Genomic DNA, 23,653 nt, shown 5'->3' with positions numbered 1-23,653 from the left:
CATCTTTTCACTTCATTGCTATATCCCTGCACACCCACAGGTGGGCTGCCCTTGGCTAGATGCCAATTAAGAATAGAAAATGCGGGGACTGGAGAGATGGCTCAGAGGTTAAGAGCACTGACTGCTCTTCCAGACGTCCTGAGTTCAATTCCCAGCAACCACATGGTGGCTCACAGTCATCTATCATGAGATCTGGTGCCCTCTTCTGGCCTGCAGGCATACACGGAAGGAATGTTGTATACATAATAAATAAATAAATCTTAAAAAAAAAAAGAATAGAAAACGCTAAACTGGACTTTATAGATAATGGCCCCGGGTCTTATAACGGCTCTGTAGTGGTTTGAAAGAAAATGGCCCACAAAGGAAGTGGCACTATTATTGTTAGAGTAGATGTGGCCTTGTTGGATGAAGTGTGTCACTGTGGGGTTGCTCAAGTGATGCCCAGTGTCACAGTTCACTTCCTAGTCCCTGTGGATCAAGACGTAGAACTCTCAGCTCCTCCTCCAGCACCATGTTTGCTGCATGCTGCCATGTCCCTCTGTGACAATAATGGATTAAACCTCTGAAACATAAGCCATCCCAATTAAATATTTTCCTTAGTAAGAGTTGCCGTGATCATGGTGTCTCTTCACAGCAATTGAAAGCCTAAGTAGGACAGAGGTTTTTACCACCGAGGATGGTGGTAAACATATATTAATCACAGAATTTGAGGGGCTAAAACAGGAGGGTAGCAAACTTGAGGCCTGCCTGGGCCACATAGTAAGAAATCGTCCCAACAACACAGTAAACAAATGAAGACATTCTTTTCAATTTTGTGATGATGCAAAAGATACATGTTCATTAGAAATCATACTTCAAATTTTAAACTGTAATTTTTTTCTTGGGCTAGAGATAGTCAGTAGATGCTCATTGGTATTCTGGGAGTTAGGTGAAGCCAGGATATCCACTAAGCTGTCTGTGTTAATACATTTCTCAGTCTATCATGTTTTTATTATATGGGTTGTTTGAGATATGCCTCCATAAGCAGGAGAGCACCTGTATTTCTTTAGATAGATAGATAGATAGATACATACATACATACATACATACATACATCAGGACCCATAAATTGGCCAATTTTTAAAGATTTATTTATTATGTATACAGTATTCTGGAATGTATGCTTACATGCCAGAAGAGGGCACCAAATATCATCATGGATGGTTGTGAGCCACCATGTGGTTGCTGGGAATTGAACTTAGGACCTCTGGAAGAACAGTCAGTGCTCTTAACCTCTGAGCCATCTCTCCAGCCCTGAGCCTATATTTCTTTAGTAGGAGACCGGGTGAACAAGAGACAACAGGATTTATGAAATCATGTTTAAGTGAAGATAAATTCTGAACTCATAAATTATGATACAATTTTTGTTTACAATATATAAATGGCCTGCTGGGCAGTGATGGCACACACCTTGGGAGGCAGAGGCAGGCAGATCTCTGTGATTTCAAGACCAGCCTGGACTACAGAGCAAGTTCCAGGACAGGCTGTAAAGCTACAGAGAAACCCTGTCTCGAAAAAAAAAAAAAAAAAACAATGGAGAGAAAGGAAGAAGAAGGGAAGAAAAAAGAAGAGAAAACAAAGTCAGGAGTAGTGACACACACCTGCATACCCCTCTCGTGTGCCGTGTGGTGGCATGGGTGAGGGAAAGATGCTCTTCTCCCCTTGCTTCCTGACACTTGCAGCAGGTGCAGGACCTGACCCAACCCCTCATCAGCTGTAGCACTCAGGAGAACAGGCCCTGCACCTCGCTTGAGCAAGACAGTAGAGTTGACCCTGTAGCTAGGGGTGCAAGTACGCCAACCCTGAGGACATGAGAGGGACATGGCTGGTACCGCCTCCTTCACCTGTGGTGTGGGGGTAGAAAAGAGGCAAAGATGCCTTACCCCCTCACTCCTACTGCCTCCAGCTGGGGAAGAAACTGATCTTCCCTTACCAGCCACAACCCTCAGGAAAGCAGGCCCTGCACCTCACTTGGACATCATGACAGAGCTGACCCTGTTTGTGGGGGTGTGGGTGAACCAACCCTGGAACATGAGCATGAGAGATCCAGCCCTGCCCTCATCTGCCATGTGGTAGCACGGGTGGGAAAGAGACACCCACCCCCTTACAGCCTGTGGTGGGTGGGAGAGCTGGCTCTGAGGTCATAAGAGCAGAACTGCCCCTCCCCCCACCAGTTGTAGCACCTTGCCTGACCCTGATGGTCCAGATGGGGTAGAGCTGACCCTGAGGGTCTGAGATCCCCTTTCTCACTGCTGCCGAGGGGAACTAGCTGGAGCAATGCCCGAGAGCTCACCGTGGTGCTGAGGACAGATGCAGAAGACCTGGAGGGCTGGCAACTCTGCAACCACCCAGGCCGGGAACCAGGGTTGTGAGTTGACCCACCCCGACACCCACCCCATCTATCCGTGGGAGCTCGTGAAGCAGGCTCAGAGCTGCAGGATCTCCACAACACAGAACAGCAGGACGGCTAAGAGCAGTCCTAGAGAGCCCAGCAATTAGAGTACAACAGAAACCAGAGGCCTCGAACCAGACCGAGGACTCTTTGCGATGAACAGTTGCAAGCAAAGATACATGGACAAAAGGGGAAAAGAAAAGAAACCCTCCTTTGGGCAGATCTGCAGGAGAACTTCCTTGAAGGATGGACGGACGGGAAGCCCTCCCCCGGAGTGGGCAGTACTTTCCAGGATGGCCCAGCTCTAAGGAGGTCCTAGGGTAAGGACTGCTCCTTTGCTTTCCTTTGCTCTGATTGCCGCCATCCTACCCAGCCCTCAGCACACAGCTACCTCAGCCTCGCAATGGAGACTGAGGACCAGCGACTCTCCAGGAGTCAGACTGAGATGCTGAAGCGTCCAGCTGTGCAGACTGAGCAACCGCCCCACTGTCAGTCTCTCGGTCGTTGGGCTGTAGAGCCAGTGTCGAACAAAACAATCTGATACACTCCCTTGGTAGTATACATCTGTCCTACCGGCTCTGTCCTCTAGGGAACCCTCATATTCAAAGTGTGGAGAAAGGGGAAGTAGTTAGGGCCAGAGATAGCACAGTTCAGTGAAGATTAGATTCTGAGACAAGGCTGCCCCAGCAGGTTTCCAAGGGTGACGATGAGTCCTGAGTACGAGTAGCTAACTCGAGGGGTATGTCTCCTAGGTGCAAGTTTTTCCCGTGAGGCTTTATTGTCCTGGTAGTCCTGGCCGTCAAATTCAGGATCTCATGCAGGTCAAACACGGACTGTATCACTGAGCTACACCCCCTGCCATCTAGTTCCTCGGTATTTGATATGCATCATGTCTCTTTTTAAATATTTATTTAACTTTCTTTTATGTGTATTTGGTATGAAAGTGTCAGATTTCCTGGAACTGAAGTTAGAGACAGTTGTGAGCCGCCATGCGGGTGCTGGGACTTGAACCCAAGTCCTCTGGGAAAACAGCCAGTACTCTTAACCACTGAACCATCTCTCAGGAACACAAACTGCCTTCGGTGAACATGTCATCTGCCTGGCAGAATAAAGGTGTTTTTTTTTTGTTTGTTTGTTTTGCCATAAGAGCTGCAGCTTGCATATAAACAGTAAACTGTACTTTACGAACACATTTGCTAGAGCTTGTAGGTAAAGGTTTGTCACCAAGCTGGGTTAACCTAAGTTTGAGATCATAAATCACGTGGCAGAAGGAGAGAACTGGCCACAAGTTATCTTCTGACCCCTAGATGTGCAGTGTGTACCCCATTCTGCAGGAAGCAGTCATTCCTATCAAGGATGGCTAGTCCACCAAGGGCCGGCATCCGAAAAATGGCCCCCACCTTGTGAAACTCTTGCCTCATCCAGGTCCCTGGATGTCAGACATTCCTGACACTTGACTCCATCGCTTTTCCCCTTTGAACGAGAAAAATGAGGACGTGACTGCTTCTAGGTGTGGGCTAAGGAGAAGGGTTATTGCAGCTATGAGGGAGAAAACAGCCAGAGGCATCTGGAAGGGTCCAGACTGGAAGGGCCAGGAGAGGAGAAAAGGGGGTGGAGCAGCGAGAGAGGACAAGAAGAGAGGGAGAAATGAAGCTACCTGGGAACCCCCTGGGAACCTAGAGAGCAAGAGCATCAAAAAGACCTTGTAGCCAAAATGGCTGAGGTTATTTGGAATCAGAGAAACTGGGGGAGCTTCACGGCTGGAGAGGGTCAGGAGGGGAGGGGGCGGGGTTAGAAGTGCTGCCAGGAGCCAGGACTCTGTAAGAGGTTTTGGTGAGCCTGAGAGACTGGTGCCCAGCCTCCACTATGATATGTTACATAGGCTCAACTGTTTGTCCCGGGTTTCTTCAAGACCTAACACCCTTTGGTCCTATTATGATTAGCCAATCACATCGGATTGTGAGGTCCAGCTCCCACCAATGGGGTGTTTAGCATAAAAACTAAGTGAACTTCCGGCCCAGTGTGCCTGCTCTCCTGGTTTTGCACCCTTGGTAAAAATAAATTGCTTTGCTGAGTTACTTTCACTGTGTTTCTCTTTCTGAGACATCAGGAATATTCTTTTCCAACAATTTGTGGGTTGGGGGGGTCTTGTCTGGGATTTCAAACCCATCTGGGGAAGATGTTCATATCGCTTCCCTTGGAGGAGGCACATTCAATGGTCCACTGCAATGATTAGTTTTTAGCTTTTATGTGTATGGGAGTTTTGCATACATGCTTGTTTGTGCACCACCTGCAGGCACTGCCCAAAGAGGCCCGAAGAGGGCATCAGAACCTCTTACAATTGGAGTTACAGACTGTTGTTAGCCGCCATGTGGGTGCTGGCAATAGGATCCAGTCCTCTGAAAGAGAAGCCAGTCCTCTTAACCACGGAGCCATCTCGCCAGTCCCCAAGTGAGCTCTTCAGGGTTGGTTACGGGGATTCCTTCTGGGATGGGAAAACCCCTAGCAATGTAAGGAAGGGCCCAGGCGAGCGCTTCCATGACCAAATGACAAAAGTATTTCCTTAAGGGTCAGGACATATTTTAGCGGTTGTGTGCAAGTGAAGAAGGCACGCGCTGAGCACAGAATAAGAGTACAGCCGGATTCGTGTTCCGTGGGTTTCTGATGACCTCACACGCCTCAGCCACAGCCCCTCAGACCTAGTCAGAGCTTTACACGTCTGTCTCTGCCAAGATGTGCCGGCGCTGAACACCCTAAAAAGAAATTGGCAGGTGATGGGCAGCGTGGTTGATTTGGAGTGCAAGAAACCTCCACTCCGGGGAAAGGAATTCCTTCTCAGGGACTCTCAAGCCTGAAGGCTGGGGTGGGAAACAAATACCGTTTCCCATTGTTGGAAAAATGAAAGGAGAAACCGAATTCCCTTTGAGACTCACGCTTAACAATTGGAAGGAGAATGAGAGAACCAAAAACCACTGTGAAAAGAAGCTCCAAACCTTCCCTTTCTTTCCGCCCCAGGAAGCTAACTTCAGACCTGCTTTTTTCCCTGAGAGAGGCCTTTCAGCAGGAGGGAGAATTGGGCTTGTTAATCCCTTCTGACTAACTCTGAGGTCAGGAGCCCATGTCTCCTCTCCCCCACGTGTCCGCCCTCCCTGGGGTGTAAGTGGCACAGCCTCCCTATTCTCTCTTCCATTCTTCTCCCCAGACAATAGCTAAGATGTGTGGCTTGCTGCTTTGGGGTCTTTTCTTTTAAACCCTACTAAAGCTGTCATTAACTTCCATTCCAGTCCTTTTTTTTAAAAAGTTATTGTGAGGTTAGAACCTTCAGGAGGAGACCCCAGTTTCCTCTGATTTATCTGACAGCCACAAAGGCACACCACAATTCCAGTAACATCTGTTATGTGCACCCTAAATACGAAACAGGTAATGACCTTTATCTGTCTTGCCTTGGGGCTATGGCGCTCCAAACCAAAATAAAAATAGACCTCTTTTTATTTTCTTTTTCCCCTTCTCTCTCAGGTTTCTGTAGCTAACTGACCATCATGTGCAGGGGACTAAATAATGCCAAGTTTATTCCCTATGCTCTCTCCCTGGCCCAGGTTTCCCTCTTCTTTCCCTCAGCCTGGGAGTCTTTGGAAAAGGTTTAGGGAAGGAAGGACAGGCAGGCACATGGTGTGGTTAGTTCGAACCCTGCCTTAGACTATGTGGTTCCTGGCATGTTGCTTTTCTGCCTGGGTAAAAGCACCACACGGTGCTGTTTAGGTTTTAAATCAGGATTGGTTAATTTTAACAAATTGGTTTCTAAGGGACTTCAATTTCCACTGACAGGAGGATCGGAGGTCACAATGGCTCCAATGGGACAAAATGATGCTAAGGACACTTTCTCCTTACTTGGATTTATTGTCCTTACCTTAGAAAGGTAGGGTGGAGTGACTGCCAATATTAAACCTGCGAGATGTGTGGATCTCATGGGCACTTGTGCTCTAATGAGAGACGTTGTCGTTTTATTACTGAGCTGAGCTGTCAAGCGAAAGGTGACCTCACAGCTTTGTCACCGTCTTGGCTGGTGACTCATCAATGCAGTGAAGGCCATGTGATCTCGCTGCTATCTTGGTTAATGCAAATTACATGGCAGAAACAAGCGTGTAGCAGCACCCCTAAAGCTTCAGAGTACCACTGAGCCCTCAGAGGATTTTGAACCCCTAGAATTTCGGCACCACAGGCTTTCAGTCACACATCCCAGCATTCTCCTTTGGGTTCCACCTTCCTAGTTGCCTAATGGGATCATGGGAATGAGAGACTCAGAGGAGATTCAAAAGCAGGCTTTATTGCCCAAGTGATAAGGTCAGTCCATTTTTACATCAAACTAAGGAGGTTTGTATCAAACTACCAGAGTTCTACGGAAGTTGTGTTTCTTTGTTTAAACTTTTGACAGTCGTTTTTGCTCAATGTTTTTCCTGGTGTCTAAAGGAGACTTTTCCCAGCCAATGCTTCCAACACTAGCCAGCAGCCACTAGAAGCTAACACTTCCAGGTGACCCAGGGCGGAGTCCTGGGATGCACAGAACCAATCAGGACCCAAAGGACAGATTGCCAGGTGCAACTCCAATGGCCTGAAGCAAAGAGCTTATTCAGGAAAGAGGCTGGGCTGGCTGGAAGCCTGCTCTTTCTGCCCTGCTTGTTTTGCCCAAGCTTATTTTTCTCTCTTTCAATAGCCTTAAAGACCCCTTTGCTCCATGCTGGTTGTCTGCTTTTGTTTCTGCCCCTTGGAGTCCTGGGTACTTGGTTTGTTTCTCCTTTGCAGTTACAGTGACATAGACTGGCCAAAGAAGAAGAGGAGGCCGGTGCCTTCCCTTTCCAGGCTCTGGTAGCTGTTTTCTGTAGTCTCTAAGTTATAGGGACAAAACAACAACAACAAAAACAACAAAATAAACAACAACAACAACAACCAACAGCTGTTGATAGTCAGTCCATGGAGAGTACAGAGAGGACCCTCTGCCAAAAACATCTCTTGGTGGTAATAGTAATTCTTTACTCTAGCCTATGTATGTAGTTAGAGTTCAGGGTTTTTTTGTTTGTTTGTTTGTTTGTTTTTTTAATTAAGGCAGTGTTGCGTAGCATAGGCTTCTGAGCCAACAACTGCCGTCCTCATGACTTCAGCCATGCCTGCTTGCAAGGGACTGATGTTCTTTCTAGGAGGAAGGGGTGGGGAGGGTCAGGGGACCCTCACCTGAGTATCCAATTCCTCTTCCCAGCCAGCTGTGTGCAGTTCTGCCCCACTTCCAAATGACCTCAAGGTGTTGTGGAGAAACTAGAGTACACAGGATGGGAAGTATTGCAGGGGGTGGGCAGGGGGAAGGAGGCACTCTACCTGTGTGGCTGTGGGAAAGCCCTCGTGCATACTGGGTGGAAGCTTTTTCACTGAGGCTGTTTTGGGGTCACCTATACTGCTCTCAGTAACTCCTCATCAAGGCTCCCTAGGACACATTGGTCCCCTGAGTGAACTTTGCTAAAAGGGAACTTTGGTTTGTCATCAGGACCTCATAAGGAGGAAGCAGACAATGCTTAGCCCCACCCTCACTCCTAAGAGAAAATTTCACAACTGGTGGTAAACTATTCGTTAATATTTCTATGCTTATAGTGTGTGTGTGTGTGTGTGTGTGTGTGTGTGTGTGTGTGTGTTTTGGGGGAGTAGTAAGTTAAAAAAAACTAAAAAGGAAATAAAATAGAAATACTTTTAGGGCTGGAGAGATGGCTCAGAGGTTAAGAGCATCGCCTGCTCTTCCAAAGGTCCTGAGTTCAATTCCCAGCTCACAACCATCTGTAATGGGGTCTGGTTCCCTCTTCTGACCTGCAGGCATACACACAGACAGAATATTGTATACATAATAAATAAGTAAATAAATAAATATTTTAAAAATAAATAAATATTTTTAAAAAAAGAAATACTTTCATTAAAGGAGGGTTTGGGTATGAAAATTAAGATGGCTGGATGTTTTTCTAAAAACCAGAAAAGCTTAAACTAGTTAAAAATATATTAGCAAGATACATAAGGTATGTAAAAGATGAAACTTTATGTATACAATATTAAACTTTCTAGGGTCAAAGTTCAATACATTGATGCCAAATGTGTGCTTAAATCAATGACGTTATTAGGGACTGGAGAGGTGGTTCATTGAGTAAGAGCACTGACTGCACTTCAAGAGGACCTGGGTTCAATTCTCAACGCCCACATGGCAGCTCACAACTGTCTGTAACTCCAGTTCCAGTGGATCCAATGCCCTCTTCTGGCCTCGTCGGACACCGATACACATGGTACACAGATACACATGCATGCACATAAAAAACACTCATACACATAATATAACTTCAAAAAAACCTTAAGTCAATGGAGTTATTGATCTATCCTTGGTAACAATTACAAGGACTAGTTTAAAGTTCAAAAATGAATGTCTTATCCAAGCTTATGTAGTGTTTGGGTTTTGCTCAAGCTTTATGTGAGCATTACCCAGTAGTTAAAATTACCCGAGAGGGGTAATTCACCATCTGGGTCTTCAGTGCCCATATAATGACCTGCATCTATGCGGTCAGAGGAATTAGAAATGGGGCGATACTTTGCGCCTTGTCCTCTCAGGTCACTAGGTCCCGGGGGACTGGGAAGTGTTTCTTGGGACATCCTGTAACTGTGGGAAGTCAGCTATTCTATTGTTCAGGGAGGCCATGGAGACCCCACCCGGTGCACTCTTACCAGATCACAAAGAGGAGGGTCAACCCAGAGGAAAGATTTCCTCAGTGCTTCCCGTGAAGCCACAGTCAAGCAAGGGTGACTTATCCTCACACTAACAGAACAACTAGTAAGAACTGCCAGGCCCCTCCAAGCCCAGGAGACCCCTGAGGACCAGATCCTCAAATAGTCTCGACAGTAGAAAAGACAATGGTTGACTTGGGCCCCCTGCGTGGTCTTAAACAGCCGAAAAGAAAATATAATCAAGGTTAAAATGACCGGTATATATTTTTTGTTTAGTTTTGAGACAGCAGCCCTGGATAGCCTGGAGCTCACTACGTAGACCAGGCTGGCCCCAAACTCACAGAGAGTTGCCTAACTCTGCCCCCCCCCCCCAAGTACTGGGATCAGAGGTGTGCCCTACCACACCTGCCTTGGAAAAAAAAAATTTAACAGTTCAAAGGATGATACTCCTCAAACATTAAGTCCATCTGAACTGTTTAGAGAACTCTTTCTCACTAATGAGTTATTTTCTCGATAAGAGAAATACCCTCTGTGAAAGATGGCAGTCGCGAGTGACCGTGGCAGGTCCCACTGCGGATGGGAGAGGCCGCGACAGGTGGGAGACAGATACACCATGCAGAGAGAGCTTCGGTATAGAGTTTACTTAGTGGGTATTGGGAGGGTAGGGGTTTGGGGGGGGGGACAGAGAGAGAGAGGAAAGAGGAAGGGGGGAGAAGGGGACAAAGGTTACCTCTTCAGAAGAAGAAGGGACAGAGAGAGGGAAAGAAAGAGAGAGGCTTGAGAGCAATTTGCCTTGGCAGAAAGGAGAAGATTGGGAGTGGGCAGAGCTTGTCACTTAAAGGGACAGGGTACCCAGGAGACAGGGCAGGCCAGCACAATTATAATAGTTAGACCTTGGCTCAGTTTAACAGTATTTACCTGCAGCCAAGAGATATACTTTTGTTTTTAACCTAAAAATTGAATGATGGTTAAATTTCTTCTTTCTCCCTCTCTAGTAGTGTTATGGGGAAGGATTTCACACTGTGATTCTACCTACTCCAACAGCTATCAGAGCAACTGAAAACAAACCCTGAATTCAACACTCTCAGCCTTGGAGGCCAAAGAAAAAGATGAAGAGGAGCCAAATGGATGCTCTTGCAAGACCGTCAAGAAAATTTAATGGGGGGCTGGAGAGATGGCTCAGTGGTTAAGAGCATTGCCTGCTCTTCCAGAGGTCCTGAGTTCAATTCCTGGCAACCACATGGTGGCTCACAACCATCTGTAATGAGGTCTGGTGCCTTCTTCTGGCCTGCAGCCATACACACAGACAGAATATTGTATGCATAATAAATAAATAAATACAAAAGAAAATTTAATGGGGGCTGGAGAGATGGCTCAGCGGTTAAGAGCACTGACTGCTCTTCCAGAGGTCCTGAGTTCAAGTCCCAGCAACCACATGGTGGCTCACAGCCATCTATAATGAGATCTGGTGCCTTCTTCTGGCATAAAGCATACATGGAAGGAATGTTGTATACATAATAAATAAATCTTTTTTTAAAAAAAAACAATCTCTATAGAATTTTAAGTGGTAACTTTAGGCAATACATAGAGTATTTTTATAAAATCTTAAAGAGAGGATCCTTTTTTGTAAGTCTCAAGTAACATGTTAATGCAACTTGTCAACTATTAGCAGTATGGGTCAAACAATTCACCTCCATTTCATTTAGTGGAAAAATAATTTTTGTAAGCTCTTTATTAGTAACAGATTTCTATCTCTGAGTTTTTACCTTAGTAGCTGTATTGTCTAATAACCTAACTAACAACCCAATCTTTCAGGGTTTCAGGTGTTATATTTTTATAGAATCTAAACATGAATTTCTAAAAAGAAACTTAAAGATCAGAGCTAAATTTTCCATAATGATAAACAGACAAAACCATACCCAAAAATATAGTTTAAAATCATGAATTTGGTTTTTTTAGTTTAGTACCATGAAAATCAAGCATTCATTTAAACATTATTTAGACAAAAGAGAACATCTTCTATACAACGAATGATTAATATCTTGGGAAATTTAAACATTCGACTTAATACTTTAAGCCCTGACCACAATAATTCTTAGTAGAAGTAGGGTTTGTTTTAAATCCTTTTTTCTCCCATGAAGGGACATTGATAATGAGTTATTCCCACTACTAGGGAAGAATAAAAAACATTTCCCACGAAGGTGTAGCCCAGCAGGAATTCTGCCACACAGCATCCTCATCCTTGCTGGAAGGCAGAGAAGAAGTGTCTGGGGGCTCTGTCCTTTGATCTGGCTCCTAAATGATTTTACCTCTTCAGAGGGGGAATATTACAGTGATGAGGGATTCCCATCTATATGCTGTGAATACCATTGGTTAATAAAGAAGCTGCTTTGGGCCTATGGCAGGGCAGAATATAGCAAGACTGGAAATCCAAACAGAGATATAGAGAGAGAGTAGGAGGAGTCAAGGAGATGCCATGTAGCTGCTGAAGGAGACAGATGCCCTGAAACCTTACTGGTAGGGCACAGCCTCATGGTGATAGACAGATTAATAGAAATAGGTTAATTTAAGATGTAAGAGTTAGTTAATAAGAATAATAGGCCAAGAAGTGTTGTAATTAATATAGTGTCTGTGTGATTATTTAGGTCTGAGCAATTGGAAAATGAACAAGCAGTCTCCATCTATAGTAAAAGCCCATTAGAGAAAATTCCTTCTATTCAAGAGTCTCTTGAATAGAATCTCTAGCCTGGGAGGACACCTGACCTTCTAGCTGGGCCAGGTCAATCACCTAGTCAAAAGATGGTGGGCTCACCATAAACCATGTTAACAAGCCAGGTAGATTTGGGATCAACTTACCCCTGGACCCCGCAATACCACTCTTGGGAATATACCCAAGAGAGGCCTTATCATACAACAAAAGTATATGCTCTACTATGTTCATAGCAGCATTGTTTGTCATAGCCAGAACCTGGAAACAACCTAGATGCCCTTCAATGGAAGAATGGATGAAGAAAGTATGGAATATATACATATTAGAGTATTATTCAGCAGTAAGAAACAAGGACTTCTTGAATTTTGCATACAAATGGATGGAAATAGAAAACACTATCCTGAGTGAGGTAAGCCAGACACAAAAAGAGGAACATGGGATGTACTCACTCATATTTGGTTTCTAGCCATAAACCAAGGACATTGAGCCTATAATTAGTGATCGTAGAGAAGCTAAATAAGGAGAACCCAAAGAAAAACATATAGGCATCCTCCTGAATATTAACCTTCAGCAAGCAATGAAAGGAGACAGAGACAGAGACCCACATTGGAGCACAGGACTGAATTCTCAAGGTCCAAATCAGGAGCAGAAGGAGAGAGAGCACGAGCAAGGAACTCAGGACCATGAGGGGTGCACCCACACACTGAGACAATGGGGATGTTCTACTGGGAACTCACCAAGACCAGCTGGCCTGGGTCTGGAAAAGCCTGGGATAAAACCGGACTCTCTGAACATAACGGACAATGAGGACTACTGAGAACTCAAGAACAATGGCACTGGGTTTCTGATCCTACTGCACGCACTGGCTTTGTGGGAGCCTGGGCAGTTTGGATGCTCAACTTACTAGACCTGGATGGAGGTGGGGGGTTCCTTGGACTTCCCACAGGACAGGGAACCCTGATTGCTTTTCGGGCTGAGTGGGGGGGACTTAATTAGGGGAGGGGGAGGGAAATGGGAGGCGGTGGCTGGGAAGAGACAGAAATCTTTAATAAATAAATAAATTAAATAAAAAAAAACAAGCCAGGTAGAATAACTAATTCCTTGTGTTAGGGACCCTCATCCAGAGCCTCATCCAGACCAGTCTCACTAAATAGTCCCCAGTCACTCACTTATCCTAAGAGTGATTTACTGTTCCTAGGAGCTTCAGAAAATGATCAAATGGTGGCTGAGTCTGAAGAAAAGATTGAAAATGTATGCTGAAGAGGGGAAATTGTGAAAAACAGTCTTTCCTATCAAAGAGAACTAGGCCACCATGAGTGAGTATTCTAAAAATGGCCCCCATCTTGTGAAATGCTTGTCTGTTTGCCTAGCTCCTAGATGACAGGCATTCCCGAGACTTGACTGTTGTGGAATATTAACCGGGCAAAGATGTGTTACATTTGTTTACGCTGCAGAATATCACTTTAACTGTGCAAAGATGTGGTACTTTTGTTTCTGCTGCGTTTGTTCAGTTATGTAAAGATGTGTTGCCTCTGTTTCACCTTGCCTGCCCACGGCACCTGCCCATGGAGAAATCCAGGCTGGGGAGCAAAAGAAGAGAAGAACGAGAGGAGGAGGAGGAGAAAACGAAGGACCCAGCCAGGGAAAGAAGCCAGGCAGACACAGAGAAGCGGTGACAGTAAGACAGACAGAAGGAAGAAGGGTAATGAGCCCCAAGGCCACAGGTAGATAAAGAGAAACAGGTTAATTCACGTTGAAAGGGCTAGCCAGAAATGAGCCTAAACTAGACCGAGCACTCAAAACTAGTAATAAGTCTGTGTCCTGATGTGAGAACTGGTTGGTGGTCCGAAAGGAAAAGCCTGGCACACCTGACTCCAGCACACTCTCCCTCTTTGGGCCCATTATGAATTAGCCAATTGCATCCAATTATGAAGTAGAGCACACATCAGTGGGGCAAGACAGTCTCTACCCTGAGTTAGGATTAAATCTAAGTGAACCACCCAACCAATGTGTTTGCTAACCTAGTTTGTGTCTTTGTGTAATTTTTTTTTGGGGGGGGGTTGTTTTGTTTTTTGTTTTTGTTTTTCGAGACAGGGTTTCCCTGTTGCTTTGGAGCCTGTCCTGGAACTAGCTCTTGTAAACCAGGCTGGCCTCGAACTTACAGAGATCCTCCTGCCTCTGCCTCCCGAGTACTGGAATTAAAGGCGTGCGCCACCACCACCTGGCTCAGTAGAGCCATTTTTGTTGTGGTTGGCTGTTTTGCTGAGACAAGTTCTTACTATACAGCTTTGCTGTCCTGGAACTCACAGGCATCCATCCACCTCTGCCTGTTGTTTTTGTTTGGTTAGTTTGGGTTTTGAAACAGGGTCTCACTCTACAGTCCCGTCTGGCCTGGAACTCACTGTGCAGACCAGGCTGGCGTTCGGCTGACAACACCTCTGGGATTGAAGATGGGTAGCACCGGCTCTGGTCGGGTACAGGTGATTTTTAACCTTGTTTGTTTACTCAGTTGTATTTTCTAATGTTTCTGTAGATGTACAATGTATAGCTCTGGGTGCTTTTAAAAAGGATACATCCGGGAGTGATGGAGGAAGGTCATTGGCTAATAAAGGAACTGCCCTGGCCCATTTTATTGGTTAGAAGATAGGTGGGAGGAGAAAACAGAACAGGATACTGGGAGGAAGAGGAAGTGAGCTCAGAGACTTGACAGCTCTCCTCTAGGGAGCAGACACCTGAGAGAGACGCCATGCCCTGCTCCCAGGCAGACACACGCCATGAAGCTCCGACCCAGGATGGACTAGGCTAGAATCTCCCCGGTAAGCGCACCTTGGGGTGCTACACACAGATGATTAGAAATGGGCTAAATTAATATGTGAGAATTAGCCTAGAAGAGATTGGGCCAAGCAGTGTTTAAAAGAATACAGTGTCCATGTAATTATTTCGGGCATAAGCTAGCCGGGCAGGCGGCCGGGGGTGCTGAGAACGCAGCCCCGCCGCCCTTATTACTACAGTTGGTGCCCCACGTGATGGACTAAACCCACTTAAAAAACCTGAGAAGACTTAAAAATAAGGGAGAGAGAGTTTAACACAGATTTTTGCTGTTTGTTGGTGGCGTGCTGTAGAGAGATTTCCTGATTCGGCAACAGTAGCAGAAAAAAAACGCTGTGTCATTTTAAAGTGCGACTTCCTGGGGCTGTGCCGCCATTGCGATCTCTGTCTGGCTCCTGCGGGAGACAGAGCTTTTGAATAGAGCATTTGGAGTAAAGTGCTACGATTTGTTTGATGGCAACTAGACTCGCTGTGTTCTCGGGTCTGCTCTGCTTGTTAGAGGCAAGCATGCGCTTTCATCTAAGAGAGGCTTCCTGACTCAGCTTTAGCTGCAAAGCCTGCAGCTCATTAAGAGGTCCTGCCATGAAACACTTAAATAGTGTTGACGAAAAGCTGAACGCATGCTTTTCGGTTTTCAGCCATAGCAGGAAAAAAGCTGCGCCGTTTAAAAATGCCGGCTTTCTGGGCTGTACTGCCAGGACAAACTCTGACTCTTTTATGCAGGCGGTTTGTGCGGTTTGCAAGCACAGGCTGCTGAAGCTCGCTTGCTGGCTACAGCCAGTACCTCAGCCACGAGGCTGGAAAGCTAAGGAATGGACTGGATCTAGCTGGCAAAGCCACGCCTTTAATCCTACCCATATAGCTCAGTAATTTAAAGGCTCGTGTGGTCAGAAAAAGAGAGATATACAGTAAAGAGAGATTCAAAGACAGAGAAAATTTCTAAATGGTTTGAAGTGTGTTAAAAATATATGCAGACTAAAATTTAAAGTTCTTAAAGTAACAAAAAAAAAAAAGGAAGAGAGTTACTGTGTGTGGTAGCACACGCCTTTAATCCCAGTGCCTAGAAGGCAGAGACAAACAGATCTCTGTGAGTTCAAGGTGTAGTAGCTTACACCTTTAATCCCAATGCCTGGGAGGCAGAGACAGGCGGATCTCTGAGAGTTCAAAGACAGCCTGGTCTACAGAGTTACTTCAGGTCAAAGATACAGAGAACCTGTCTCAAAAAGCAAAGAGTTAAGTAAAAATAAACAAAATAGAGGTTAAAACAAAGCTGCACAAAGATGGAAAATACACAGAGAATTTTGATACTGTATGCTATTATGCTCTCTTTAAATTATTTAAATGCTGAGGAAGGAGCAACAGATGCTAAAAGATATTTGTTTATAAATGCTGCTGAACTAATCCAACATAAATATCTTGAATTTGGATCTAAGGATATGATACTTTGGAAAAGAGTTTCTTATTTTGTTTTCACAGAGGATGAGACCCTGTTCATTTCTTCTATTCCGATTTGGTATGATGGACCACGTCCTCCTGAATGGTTCCTGTGCACGCCTTCAAAAAATTGCTTCGCTCAACTGCCAACTGAGATGAAACTAGCACACAGGTTATACCGTGAAAGACCTAATTAACGACGCCCCCATTCAGCAGGAAGCAGTTTGGAGAGAAAAAACTGCGCCCATATTCCCAAATATGGTTTATAAACGTTCTTTTACATTTTAAGGGGGATATGATATAGATATGAATAATTTACATTAGTATAGATTTTGTTTTATTGATAGAGACTTAAGGTCAATTTTGTTATATATATAAGTGTTTCTGATTTTTATTAAGGTATTGTGATTGTGTAGTTCATTATTAAAATGTAATGTATAATTAGGAAATATAGGTTGTTGAAAGATAATCATAATAGTGAAGCTTGTAGTCATGTTAATTAGATTTTCTAGATATATAGAGATATATTTTAGATAGACATTCTTCATGTCTTTCAAAGATTACAGAATAGGACATTTATTGTTTTAATAACTGAGGACTTTTCATGACAATGAGACACTCTGCTCCTGGCAGCACCAATGTACTTCAAGAGTATGATGGGCATCGAAGAGGCACCTTATGGAGTTTGATAGCCATTTGGGCAAGAAACTGCTCTTGCCTGGACTATGGCATAAACTGGACACAGAGAACCCGCAGAGAGGGGACAACTGAACTTGCCTAAGGTGAGATGATCTTTCGGGGTTCCTGATTCATGAAAGAGTCTGCGAGACATTCTGCAGGACACAACAGATAGTGACTGAAGTGACTTTGAATTTTCCTGCTTTATGGAAATGTCTGCTGGATACCATGGGCCTGAAGGCTGAAGATGGATGCCCCAACGGTACAAAAGAACTTTGGGTGACTGTCCAGGCAGCGAGATGTCTTTGTCATTTCTAGAGTTTGAAGTTTCTTAGTTCTTGTTTACTTAGGTAATATTATATCTTTCTGGAGTCTTTGATGGAGTTAAGAATAGTTAGTTATAGTTATAGTTTTCCTTAGTTATGATAAAGATTATTGTAACTTTTACTTGATAACTGTTTTGTTATATGTAATTTTGCTATGTTAAAGTTAAAGCCTTTTTTTTTTTTGTTTAAACTGAAAAAGGGGAAATGATGGAGGAAGGTCATTGGCTAATAAAGGAACTGCCCTGGCCCATTTTATTGGTTAGAAGATAGGTGGGAGGAGAAAACAGAACAGGATACTGGGAGGAAGAGGAAGTGAGCTCAGAGACTTGACAGCTCTCCTCTAGGGAGCAGACACCTGAGAGAGACGCCATGCCCTGCTCCCAGGCAGACACACGCCATGAAGCTCCGACCCAGGATGGACTAGGCTAGAATCTCCCCGGTAAGCGCACCTTGGGGTGCTACACACAGATGATTAGAAATGGGCTAAATTAATATGTGAGAATTAGCCTAGAAGAGATTGGGCCAAGCAGTGTTTAAAAGAATACAGTGTCCATGTAATTATTTCGGGCATAAGCTAGCCCGGCAGGCGGCCGGGGGTGCTGAGAACGCAGCCCCGCCGCCCTTATTACTACACAGGAGGGAGGGAGAGGAGGAAATAAAAGCCAGTGACTTCTTCAAAATCAAATGGTCACCTTTCTGATTCCCTGTCCTGTACGTGACCAAGGATGGGACAAATACAAGAAAGTAGCTACCCTGAAAGAATGTTCAGCCTCACAAGTACCCAAAGAAATAGGAATTAAAGCAGTGCAGAAAAGTCCTCTCCAGTAAGCGAGCAAGGCTGTTTCTCAAGGGGGAGGGCGTGGTGAAGGCAGTAACCATTTATTACTGCTGATAACACTATAAAGTGGCAGATTTGCTTAGACGATTTGGCAGGAGCAGCCAGAGCTGTAAAAATGTTCACACCCTATGAAAACAAGCGTTGCTTTCTGAAGGGGGAAAATGATGTTCACACGAGGGCTGCTGCATAAGGGACATGCATTCCCCACTCAGACAGCCATCCAAGTCTGGAGGGTTATAGACGGCTGAGCCTACAAACCTTCTGGGCATTTATTTAACCAGCTGATACAGAGTGGGGGTGAGGTCACTGTGCTTGAGTCCTGAATTCAATTCCCAGCACCTCAGAAAAGTGAAAAGGTGGGGAGGCAAGAAGTTTTGGGCGTCGATTCAGGACCCAGGAACTTGGATCGACTCCTTTACCATCTGGTATAGCTCAGTTTTACGGGGTTCAAGAAGAAAGGCCAGTCTTTGGAAGAATGCTCTGTCTTCCTGTTTGTCACTGTGGTGTGTGGCCTTCAGAGGATCACCCTCTCTTTTCATTACAGTTTTAGCGTACGTGTGTGCGTGCGTGCGTGCGCGCGCGCGTGCGTGCGTGTGTGTGTGTGTGTGTGTGGCTTTGCCCATGTCACAGAGCACCTGTGGAGGCCAGAAAACAACGTGTAGGTGTTAGTTCTCTCCTTCCACCATGGTGGTGTCAGGGATACAACATGAGTCACCACACTTGGTGACAAGCACTTTTACCCACTGAACCATCTTACCAGCCCTGCCATTTAATTAATTCTACTTACATTGTTCCTTTGCCTTAGCTGTCCTGAAACTTACTCTGTAGACCAAGCTGGCCTTGAACTCATAGAGGTCTGCCTGCCTCTGCCTCCTGAGTGCTGGACTTAAGCATGTGCACCATCACCTGGCTCCTTTGCCTTAAAAAAAAAAAAAAGTTTGCCTATCTCTCCTGACCTAGATTTTCTTGTTCACAATTTTTATTTTATGCATGTGAGTGTTTACCTGCATATATGTCTCTCCACCGACCATGCGGAGTCCCTGAAACGGGGGTTACAGATGGTTACCCACTGACTCCTGGGAATCCAGGTCCTCAAGAAGAGCAGCCAGTGCTCTTAACTGCTGAGCCATCTCTCCAGGTCCCCTTCTTTTTTTCTTTTTCTTTTTCTTTTTTTGAGAGTCCAGGTGGGCTTCAAATAGATGGAAATCTCCCTGCCTCTGGGGCATAAGCCACCACACCCAGCTTCTTCACCTAGATTGGTTCACTGAGGTCAGTAACTCACCCAAGGGAAAGACTGTCACACTGGCAGTGTCCTCACTGATGTTTATGGAGCAGACTGTGTTTCAGAGCTATGTGTATCGTCCTATTAATCACCGCCCAACCCCCCATAAGGAAGGGACTGTGACTACCCTTATTTTACACACAAGGAAATAAGGGAGGTCAAATAATTTGCCCAAAGTCAAGCAGCTTTGGAAGGGGGATCTCTTCATTTCTCCTGTTCTCACACCTCTAGGGGTCCGGGTAGGACTTGGTGTGCGGAAGGCTTTGCCGGTGCGGGGTGAAAGGGAAAGGAAAGAAAAGCAGAGGGAAAACTGTTGCTGTGACTCAGATGATGGCCGTGGGAATGGTGAGAGCTGGAAACAAGACCTGGCTTGCCAGACTTACAGAGCTGAGATCTAGGGAGCTAGGCTGGGGGAGGGGAAGACGTGGACGCTCTATTTCCATTCTTTGGCTTTAGGCACATCTGCATTTTTTTTTAATTTCATCAAACAGAAGATGTTTTCACAATGCTTTAAACACACACATACACACACAGTGTAGAGGCAGCTACTACAAAATTTGAACTCGTAATATAAAGGAAACAAGGGAGAGGAAGAGAGCCAAGCTGAGCAGAGGGTGCTCCAAAGAGAGAGAGAAAAGCCATAGGAATGCTTTGGGAGTAGAGACTGACTAGAATTTTGGACCTAGCATGCAGCTTGACTTACAGGTCTAAAATTCCAGAAGGATCAACAAGATTGTGTCTTTTAAATTTTTTCTTACATTTGTGTGTATGTGTGTGTGTGTGTATGTATGTGTGTGCGCACACACACGCATGTGCACACACGTGCACAAAGGTCAGAGGACAATTTCTGGAGATCAGTTATCCCCTTTCACTACATAGAACTCAGGGTGTCAGTCTTGGTAGCAAGCACTCATACCTGCTGAGCCATCTTGTTGGCCCCAGGCCATGTTCTGAAGGATTCCTGTGGAAGCAGGAAAATATACAGAAATGCATTCACTTATGTGTGTTTATAAAGACTAATGTACATTTGCAACTAATTAAGCTGACCAGGTCCCTTTCCCTATGGTTGCAATGGTTGCAAACAGCAGCCTCCTTGGTAGTGTACGCAGCCTGATACCTGTACGGGTTGCCCTAAGGGACCTTGGAGACAATTTTCTGGCACTTATTCAAGTCTCTGATCTCAATGCTGTCTCCAATGTAGGCTCCTGGGAAGCCCCAGGGCACAGTGGCCAGGGTTCACATTGGCCAGGTCATCATGTCCATCTGCACTAAGCTACAGAATAAAGAACATGTGATTGAGGCTCTTCGTAGAGCCAAGTTCAAGTTCCCTGGCTGCCAGAAGATCCACATCTCAAAGAAATGGGGGCTTTTACTAAGTTTAATGCAGATGAATTTGAAGACATGGATGCTGAGAAGCAACTCATTCCTGATGGCCATGAGGTCAACTATATCCCCTAATCATGGTCCCCGGGACAAGTGGCGAGCCCTACACTCCTGAGGGCTTTCACGGTGCTCTCCTGTGCCCTACCAAATCATGTTCGGTAATAAATCTCACATCCAGTCTGCTTTAAAAAAAAAAAAAAGATTAATGTACATAGCATAGGCGAGCTTGGATTTCCAGCCTCACCATTGGCAGAAGGGGTGAGTAGAACCTGGTGTGATGAGTCATACTGTAATCCCAGCATTCAGGGGACTGAGGCAGGAGGGTTGCCACAAGTTTGAGGCTAGTCAGGCTGTAAGAGACCTGTCTCAACCAAATAGTGCAAAATCTCATCACTTGGGAAGCAGAAGCAGTGAAATTAGGAATTAAGGTCATCTTGGACTACACAGAGTTTGAGACCAACACCAACAACAACAAAAAAACAATTTTAAAGCCAGGTGGTGGTGGCGCACGCCTTTAATCACAGCATTCGGGAGGCAGCAGCAGGCGGATCTCGGTGAGTTCAAGGCTAGTTCTCAGGTTATACAGAGAAACCCTGTCTCAAAAAACAAACAGAAAGAACCTGGACACAAAAGCTCTGAGAATAAGCACAGAAAGGGAAAGGCAGGAAAGTCTAGAATAGCCTGACTGTGTCATGCTGTTGTGGTGTCCCTCAGACTTGCCATCACCACTGAAGACTTTTCTGCCAGGCACTGTCTTAAGGCCTCCAACTTTTCTCAACGTACCACGATTTACATAGTTGCCAAGTGCCGACCATGCCTCTTGGATCCTGGGTAACTGTTGGCAACACCCCATTCTTCAGAGACCATCCAAGCTCCATGGTTAGCAACTAAACACCATCCTAATGTGGCCCTTAGCCGCCTTTCTAGCTACATTTCACTCGCAGCGAGCTCCCTAACTTTATCCATTCATTCATCCAATAAGCTTTGTTGTTTGTTTGTTTTCTGGTGATAGGGTTTCTCTGCATAGCACTGGCTGTCTTGGAACTCTCTTTGTAGACCAGGCTGGCCTTGACCTCACGGAGATCCGCCTGCCTTTGCCTCCCGAGTGCTGGGATGAAAGGTGTGCACAACACCGCCCAGCTAACTAAGCATTTCTTTAGCATCCATATGGCAGAATGGAAATGACAGGTGGAGTTTCCCTTTCATGGTATCTATCAAAAATGAATAAATGGGAAATAAGAACGGGACTTTAGTGGACAGAGAAGCTGTGATGGTGACCGCTGGGGAAGGAGGGCAAATGCAGAAGCAATGGCCAGGAAACATCTGGGTAAAGAGGGGAGTTCAGGCTAAACCTGCCTAGGAAAAGATCCAGGGAGGAACATTCTGGACAGAAAGAACAGTACCAAGACCTCAAGGTACACATAGCCTTAGTGTGTCCAAGGAACGAGGACGCTGGTGTGCAAGGCACATGGCCAGATCTCGGGAAGGTAAAGTCAGAAGAAGTGGAGTAGTTGATATACCTGTGCCTCTGCACCTGGGAGGTAAAGGCAAGAGGATCAGGAGTTCAAGGCTAGCCTGGGCTCTTGAGACCATTCTGGGGGAAAAGTGTGTGTGTGGGGGGGGGTGCAATTGCTTCAGTAATAGGGGAAGCAGAGTTCAGTCCTCAGCCAGACACACACTAGTAATCCCAGCACTGGACTCAGACACTAAGCCCTGGGGCTCGGGGCCAGCCAGTGTGGCTGATTCATAAGCTCCAAGTTCAGTGAGAGATTTGTACAGAAACACACACACACACACACACACACACACACGGTGGGAGGGAGGGGGAGGCGGAGAGACAACCAAGGCAAACAAAAGAGGAGGAGGAAGCTGCTGAGGATGGGGAAGGACCAAACAAGCTCCCTACGTTCATCTCTGTACAAAGAGCTCCCGAGATCCATCCAGGCTAAACCACAGGCATCCATTAGGATCATTTTGCCTCGTCACGGGGATGAGACAGCTGGTGACTAATGCCTGAACAGCAAGTCACTGGGAAAGAATTTCCATTTTGTTAAATTTGTGTTACTACTCTCTTGCAAGTTCTGAATTCAGACACAATGAGGTTGCTAACAAAACAAAAATTAAAAAAATAAGCCAAGGGAAGCTGGGCGATGGTGGCACATGCCTTTAATCCCAGCACTCTGGAGGCAGAGGCAGGTGGATCTCTGTGAGTTCGAGACCAGCCTGGTCTACAGAGCTAGTTCCAGGACAGGCTCCAAAGCCACAGAGAAACCCTGTCTCGAAAAACAAAACAAAAAAAAAAAGCCAAGAAGCTTAATGTTATCATTTATAAAGATATGGTGGTGGACCAGTCCCACGAGGGGCAGCGGGTCACCGGAAGCTTCAGTGGGTCCCCTGGCAGGTGGCCTGAAGCCTTGGCAGGAAACAGTCAGATAGATACACCATGCAGAGAGAGTTTGGATATAGGGTTTATTTAGTGGGTTATAGAGAGGGAAAGGAAGGGGAATAGGGGAAGAAGGGGGAGAAAAGAGAGGCAGAAAAAAAGAGAGAGAGACAAAAGCTGTCTCTCCAGAAGACAGAGAGGAGGTGCAATGGCAGAAGGGGGGGGGGGGGGTTAGTAGTGGGCAGGGCTTGTCTCTTAAAGGGAAGGGTACCCAGGTGACAGACTAGGCCAGCAAATTACATTCCCATCTTTTTCTTACAATAAAAAGGTGGGGAGTTAGGCATAGCAGGTTGAAGGAATTGGGACGGTGGATTCTCAAAACTGCTTTCTGCTTATTTGTGGGTGCTGAAGTCTTTCTTGGAGGGGCCTAAGATAGCTGGGTGTTGGTCACATCCTGGTAGCTGGTGGCTTGACTCCTATCCATGATTCGTGGTGTGGAACTGTCTCATGTCTCTTTGACCTAGCAAGGTGTTGGTAGGACAGAGGACGAATTTAAGTGTAGGAAGAAAAAAAATTTCAGGACCAGGGAATTAAGAGGGGTGTATCTGACCTATT

General features: G+C 45.6%; 1 pseudogene; it reads left to right on the top strand.

Moving 5' to 3' along the window:
* Nucleotides 1-20,299: 20,299 nt before the first annotated feature.
* Nucleotides 20,300-20,425, top strand: LOC121454946 (annotated as a pseudogene).
* The last annotated feature ends 3,228 nt before the right edge of the window (nt 20,426-23,653 follow it).

This window comes from Microtus oregoni, unplaced genomic scaffold (genome assembly GCF_018167655.1).
Source record: "Microtus oregoni isolate MIOR12 unplaced genomic scaffold, Mior012 000000F_ref0000247, whole genome shotgun sequence".
Classification (NCBI taxonomy): Eukaryota; Metazoa; Chordata; class Mammalia; order Rodentia; family Cricetidae; genus Microtus; species Microtus oregoni.
The sequence above is the reverse complement of the archived record's forward strand: the minus strand, read 5'-3'. Positions and strand labels throughout refer to the sequence as shown.